General features: G+C 47.7%; 2 long non-coding RNA genes across 2 annotated transcripts in view; one reads left to right on the forward strand and one right to left on the reverse strand.

Moving 5' to 3' along the window:
• LOC146542776 (uncharacterized) overlaps window positions 1-6,248 on the forward strand; it is a 43,923-nt gene extending 37,675 nt beyond the window's left edge. The window contains exon 3 of the long non-coding RNA XR_014879706.1: window positions 5,186-6,248. This is a non-coding gene — a long non-coding RNA (uncharacterized LOC146542776). The remainder of the gene's footprint in view (window positions 1-5,185) is intronic.
• Window positions 1-6,801, reverse strand: part of LOC116217456 (uncharacterized) — a 66,450-nt gene extending 59,649 nt beyond the window's left edge. The window contains exon 1 of the long non-coding RNA XR_014879708.1: window positions 6,243-6,801. This is a non-coding gene — a long non-coding RNA (uncharacterized LOC116217456). The remainder of the gene's footprint in view (window positions 1-6,242) is intronic.
• Window positions 6,802-7,497: the final 696 nt, after the last annotated feature.

Genomic DNA, 7,497 nt, shown 5'->3' on the forward strand with positions numbered 1-7,497 from the left:
AGCAGTGCTCACAGCCCCAACAGCCTGACCTGGGCTGTCTGCAGGGACGGGGCACCACCGCCTCTCTGGGCAACCTGTGCCAGTGCCTCACCGCCCTCAGTGCCAAACCTTCTGCCTCATCTCCACTCTCAATCTCCCCTCTTGTTGTCTGAAGCCATTTCCCCTTCTCCTATCGCAGACCCCACTATGGAGTCCGTCCCCTCCCTTCTCACAGCCCCTTTAGATGCTGGCAGGCCGCTCTCAGCTCTCCTTCTCCTGCCTTCTCTTCTCCACGCTGCTCAGCCCCAGCTCTCAGCCTGTCCTCGCAGGGAGGGCTTCCATCCCTGCCGCCATTTCTGTGTCCCTCCTCTGGACACAGCGCTCCAACAGCTCCACGTCTCTCCTGCCCTGAGGACTCCACCTGTGGACGCAGTGCTCCAGGTGAGGTGTCACAGCGCACAGCAGAGGGGCAGGAGCACCTCCCTGCCTGCTGCCCGCGCTGCTCTGGCTGCAGCCCAGGGTCCGCTTGGCTTTCTGTGCTGCCAGGGCACACTGCTGGCTCATGTCCAGCTGCCACCCACCAGTAGCCCCGGTCCCTTCTGGCAGGGCTGTGCTCAATCCTTACGTCCCCCAGCTTGTACTGACAGTGGGTGCTGCCACGACCCAGGTGCAGACCTTGCACTTGGCTTTGTTAAACCTCCTCAGGTTCCCCTGGGCCCAGAGCTCAGTCTGTCTGGGTCTCTCTGGATGGAATCGCATCCCTCAGGCATGTCAACCACACCACACAGCTTGGGGTGATCTGCAAACTGCTGAGGATGCACCCAATCCCACTGTTGATATCACTGATGAAGATGTTAATGAGCACCGGCCCCAGCACTGACCCTTGAGGAGGGACACAACTTGAGGAGAAGGATGTTATGGCACAACCCTGTCCTACACACCCACAGCTGGAGAAGCCAGGGGAAAAGCGTGATCTGCTCTGAGACCTGTAGGCTGAACACAGACTGGGGAAATGCTTGGTGATATATCTGAGCTGTGCCTGCTGACTGCTAAAAGAACAGGACTGTAAACGGTTATAGTAATAAGGAAAAATATGAAGCCATTCTCACCATCAGCCCTCTCATCTGCCCTTTCCCACCCTGCTGCTTATACGTGCTCATTCACAAGGAGTTTCCTTGCAGAAGAATGAGATAGAGAGATGAGGGATGGCAGAAAAGCAGTGCTCAGTGCCTGTTTTCAGGGACAGGCTTACTCCTCCCCTTCACTTCTCTTTTTATTACATACTTGGTAGTGCATTTTATGGAGCTTTAATCTGTTTACCAGGCTGAATGTATGCTAACAAAGACATGTTTAACAGCAGGGTTAATGAAAATTTGCTACCAGGTAATTTAGTATCCAGCATCACAGATGCAATGTGAAATGACTGTCAGTGCCAACAGAGAAAGGGGAGGAGATGAGCTAACAAAACTTCAGAGGAAAAATACATGTTTCCAGCAGCTGAAACAATGGCATCTTCCCTACATTGCTCTGCCTTCACAACATGGATGCTGTGAGCCTCATCCCATCCTGCCAGGGGAGCTACTGCTGCCTGGAAGGAGAAACAGAAGCTCCAGGTTGGCTCAGTGCACACACAGAGGTTGGCTTAAGCAGTCTCATTCAGGCACATTTTTCACCCACCTCACTTCAGACTTCCTTCAAGTTTGTCCCTTTTTTCTCCAGTGCCTCTGGGTCTCTGCTTGAAATGAGATGTCAGTTTAACTCTGTCTTCTCAGCTGAATCTGTCTCTTTTTCATGGTCTTTCTATAACTCGATGGCTACATCTTGATTTCTGCTTCTTAGTGGACTGCTTATAGACCCACACTATAATTTAACAGTGCAGCACAGTGGCAGTAACAACAGACCTCCGGAGACTGATGCAAAAAGCAGCAAGCTGTTTTTATGAAGTCCTTTGCATTGTAGCTGGAGCTTTTTTCTGGATATACCCCACACCTCTATTCTTGTTAAGGGAATTTGTCTCCTCGGGTAGGCACTTACAAAATGAGGAGCGATATAAAATACTCGAGCTCTGCCTGGTTCTGCTGATGCAGTGATCAAATTTGATGGATACTATCTAAGCTCTTATCCCTGCAATTGCTCAGAACCATAGTAACTGCCTTTAGGAAAATGAATGTCTGCTCACTCTTCTCTGCCACTTTCACCTGAAACTCAGTGAAGCCAGGAGGAAAGCTTGTACTGTCTTATAGTTCCACTCCCACTAGGCTTGCAATGCTACTGCAAGCCAAATGCAAATCAAGAAATCTCACTGTGTTTTTCGAATAGTGGTTCATAGGGATCTCTCCGCTGAGCCTACTTGTGATAATAAGGGCTGCAACAAAGCGCAGTGCTTTGTGTGCATGCACACGAATACTTTTTCCTAATTCAAAATCATTTGGATTAGCCAAAAATAACTCAAGGACAAATAATCTTTTCTCTGAGATGGAATGTGTAAGGATTGAGAGGTAAATTTGTCCTAACGTGAGTCTGCTGTTCTGGTCACACGCTGATGGCACAGACAGGATCCAGGCTCAGCCACTGTGAGTGCACAGGTCCCAGAATGCCTTCTCTACTCCAGGTGCATTACGGAGGTTTGCTAACGACATCTGGGCTGAAGGCACTTGAGAAGAGCACTGATTATTATCGTGTCAGCCACAGAACTTTGCTGCTGGGTGGATATCTCACAAAGAGCTCACTGATGGGCTCCGAGTGTACAAGCAAAGCAAGTGCAGCTCTAACTCCAGGCTGCATGGGGCAGTTGGGACAAAGGCTTTCCCACAGCAGTGAGCAAACATCCCTTATCCCCAAACACAACAGTCTGTGCTACATTATGGACCTGTAAGTGCTTATCTTTTAATAACTGCAAGATGCAATGGAGCCGCTAAACTTTTTGCAAGTTCAGGAAAAAAAGAATATGCATCTAAAGCAGTTTCTGGTTATTAGATATTTTTTTTCTGTGACTTATAGCTTAAATATTAATGTTTCTTTTTACACATAAAGTGCTTTACATTTCCTGCTCTACTGGAAGACACAAACCCTTTGATTGAATGTACTGGCTTCAGCACAACTATTGTCTAATCAATGTCAGACGGCACGTCTGTGAGACTGCTTGTTTCACCACTGAAAAAATAAACCTCTTCAGCTGAGGTCCTTCAGCTGAGCACCAAACGCTGCAGGCTGAGGGTTTTTGCAGCACAGAGAGAAGATCTTCAGTTGACAGAAGTTAATGGATCCTTCCCCGCCTTTGTACCAGGCTGCTACAATCTACACTAGTTTGGCCCTTACTTGAAAGGGAGGGAAATTTTCCACTTCTGTTTGGTATCTGGAATGAGGCCATATCTGAAAACCATTGGCTTACTTGGGGACAGCTAAATGCTATCATCCCTTGTGGAAGAAAAGAGCTATTAACTCATTCTTGGGGAAAAGGATTTTTGTGTGTGTGTGTGTGTGTGTGCTGATTTTCCAGACAGCAATGGCTCTCTATATACAAGTCATATCCAGAAGCAATAATGGAAAGAGGAGCTGCTGGCCCTAAATACTTTGTATATCACATTCCCCATGCTGATAAAATTAAAAGTGAGATTGTTGAAGTGTAGAGAGAAGTTCTGATTCTTATTCCTAGCCTACATGACCTTCCCTTGGGGAGATTCTGACAGCTGGGAATGAGAACTGAGTCATTATGAGAGGCGTGCTATTAAGACCATCCTTCCCATCTCTAAACTCAGCCTCGCACAGACAGGATTTCTCTTCCCACAGCCCACACATTTCATTACACGTACAAAGGATGTGTGAGACCGACAGCCAGCATTGCTGCTCCCAGCATGCAAGAAGGGGGAGAAGCCAGTATCGCTTTGGAAGTCAGCTCCGCTCCATCAGCCTCAGAACCCTGCAGAAGCAATCCTGCTCACATTAGATTTGCTTTCAAGAGTTGGTCTGCAAACAGAATGACTTAGGCTGGAAAGGACTTAAAGATCATCTAGTTCCAACCCCCCGGCCATGGGCAGGGCTGCCCCTCACCAGCTCAGGCTGCTCAGGGCCCCATCCCACCTGGCCTGGAGTGCCTGCAGGGATGGGGCACCACAGCTCTCTGGGCAGCAGTGCCAGCGCCTCATTGCCCTCGCATCTAACTGATATCTCCCCTCTTGTAGGGGAGAAGTCCCTTCCTCAGCCTGTATTCAATCAGAGGTGCCCCAGCCCTCTGAGTATCCTTGTGCCCTCCTCTGGACCTGCTCCAACAGCTCCGCATCCCTCCTGTCCTGGGGGCCCAGGCCTGGGCACAGCACTGCAGGTGGGGCCTTCCAGGGGCAGAGGGGCACAACCCCCTCCTTCTCCTGTCCTGTCTTGTCCTGTCCTGTCCTGTCCTCTCCTCTCCCTGCTGCCACCCCTCTGTTGCTGCAGCCCAGGACTGTCGGCCTTCCGGACTGCAGGCGCACGCTGCTGCCTCACGTCCCGCTTCTGTCCATCAGGACAGCTCTGGATTTGCTGCTTCTTTGTTCTATTATTTCTGCTAATTTATGTTCATACATTCACAAAAAAACAGCATTGGGTATTTCATGTTGATTTCTATTTGTGCTCCAGCAGATTCCAGTTCAAGGCAGTGAATCACCAACATTAGCCTTATAAGTCAAACCCTGCAGTACTGCACCATCAATAGGTACCCATATGAAGCAGCCATGGCCTCGGTCCCGGTGCACAAAGCTGTGCAGGGTGAGCTCATGCATGGCACTGAGGGAACTTTTCTTTTTGCAGCTGAGGAATAATTTTAGCCCGATTGCTGTGTTTGCATAGGTCTAAATCAAGAAGCATTTATGGCCTTTGTAAACAAGAAACAGAACATTCGAACATGCTGCAGGATTCCTAAGAAACATTTTTTTCCTATTTGATCGCACTTTAATAACAGGAAAGAAATGATTCATTCTAAATACAGAAGTGCTGATTCCATTCTTTTCGGAGATACAATATTTGAGTGGAAAAACGAGATTTAATCTAGCAGGATTTGATGCTAGAAGACAAAGTTCATAACAAATAATTCAGAATGAGAAATAGTAATTAAACCATTTTAGAGTAACACACGCTCTGGGTATTTTTTGTGAAGGAAAAATTAGTTGCTGATGATGTCTGAAATGCATAATTTAATAGCAATGAGTAACTTCTTTCTGCAAACTACATACAGGCGGAAGAAGAAGTGACACCCCTGGGAAGAGACCAACCGCATCTGAGGCACCGGGGATCTGCAGCTGCAGTGAGAAAGAGGAAGAAACTTTCCAAAACTGTTCTGCTGAAATGCCCTCCCCACGTGGAAGCAGCGAGCACAGTCAGAGCCCTGGCTCAGGAGTCACATGAAAAGTAATGCGAGCAGATGAGGGCAGGATCAGCACAGCCCTTCTCCTTGCCTTTCACTTCTTGAAATGAATCCTTTCCAACCTTTAGGTCAAATGCTGAAACCGAACCACAGTTTTCATGAATCTTGCACTATTTTTATAACTGCAAAAAACGATCAGGTCACGTTTCAGGCACAGTCAGCAGCTTCCTCTGTTTGTTTGCTGCTCTGAGGGCTCTGCGGTGCTTATTTCCAAGACTAGAAATCAGTCTGAAATGCAGTTCTCAAACTTATGTGTAATCACTTCCAGCTTCTCATATGTGCTACCACGACACAAATCTCCCCAAGCTGCATTTCTAAGGTTTATAAAACACATTCAGCCCCATCAGGCTACTTCAGGCCTTTTAATTTCCTAGGCACAATAGACTGATAAGTATTAATAATAATACCTAGCACAAAGGGAACAAGGAGAGATTGGATATTACAATTCTGTGACAATAGTCCGTTCCCCGTCTTTAAAGATGACAGAAAATGCAGGGAGAATTAGTAATTTTTTTTCTAACAGAAGATTAAAAAACTTCTGATAGATTGGATCAACCACCAGAGAGAGAAGAGGGCACAGCCATTGTGCAAAGATCTCCCCAACACCATGAAGATAATGTCACAGAAACTCCTGGGAATGAGGGAACATTGTGGGTATAGGGATGGCTTCAGATATTCAGACCTAACTCCAGCTTGGCAAAAGCCACTCAGCCATGTTTCATGTACCAGAGACTGAACAGATGCCTGGCATCAAGGTCAGTGCCAAAGATGCAGAGAGAAATGACATGACAGATGCAGGATGGCAGAGCGTGGGCAGATAATGAGCAACAAACCAAGAGAATAATAATCTTTATATGTTCTGAACTACCTGTGCCTTCCCTGGGCCTCCTGACAGTTCCATCCACCGTGGCCAATTGAAGGACAAGTCAAAGACAGCTCCAAAAAGGTAGCTTTCCCAGGAATGGCGTCCAGACTGTCCTTGTGCCTGTTCCCTTTGCCACCAGTCAGCCAGATGTCTCACTGACACTCGATGTGAGCACAACCAGTGTGACTGCAGGGATTGAGATCAGTCCATTTAAAGGTGATAATTTCTCATTGAAACATTGGTCGCACCCTGCCCAGCAGCTCCCTCACAGCAGCAGTTCACTCTGAAGGGATATTGCATCCAAGTCAGGTTCCATTGTCTCCATTATGGCATGGGATCTCTTAAATGCACATTTCTCCTCCTTGCTCAACATCTTCTTGCCTCTGATGAGCTATCAGCACCCCAGTTGCTGTATACATCCTTGGCTTAGTGAGTGCTGCTGGGTGAAAGCTGAACGGTGTTCCCTGCTAAGCCTTTGGAGCAGTTGGGTGTGGGTAGAAGGAAATGAAAGCAACAGATCTTTGCCATAGAAAGACAAAAATAGAGAGCACAGCTCATAGGTCTCATACAAACCCGAATCTCTCCTTCACAGTAATGCAAATCATAGCATGATAGAATGCTTTGGGTTGGAAGGGAGCTCAAAGCGCCTGGTGCCGCTCCCTGCAGTGCACAGGGACACCCACAGCTCCAGCAGTGCTCACAGCCCCAACAGCCTGACCTGGGCTGTCTGCAGGGACGGGGCACCACCGCCTCTCTGGACAACCTGTGCCAGTGCCTCACTGCCCTCAGTGCCAAACCTTCTGCCTCATCTCCACTCTCAATCTCCCCTCTTGTCATCTGAAGACATTTCCCCTTGTCTGTTCCTTTCTTTCTTACAGTCCCCATTTGCCTTCCCACTTGCAAGCCAGAAAAAAATTTGTTTAGGTGTTGCAACTGTGTGGAATGTTTGAAATAATGCACCTGGTTGGTGATCTCACACATTTGGTACTTGGATTTCAGAAAGTAAGGTTTAATTTGTAAATTAGTGGCCAATTCCCCACAAAGAAAATGTTATCTGCCACTTCACTGGCAGCCAGCACAACCACTGCAGCTTCAGAGCTATGTGTTCCTCATTAAGTGCCAGCAATCAGTGGGTTAATGCAAATTGGAGTTCTCTGCAGCCTTGCTGCCATCCATCTGAGAGAACACTCCAGGAACAACACCTTTGCTGCAGGAATTACGCCTGATTGTCAACGGAACACGAGCATTTCTGGCACAC

The sequence above is a fragment of the Meleagris gallopavo genome, chromosome 26, assembly GCF_905368555.1.
Source record: "Meleagris gallopavo chromosome 26, MGAL_WU_HG_1.1, whole genome shotgun sequence".
Classification (NCBI taxonomy): Eukaryota; Metazoa; Chordata; class Aves; order Galliformes; family Phasianidae; genus Meleagris; species Meleagris gallopavo.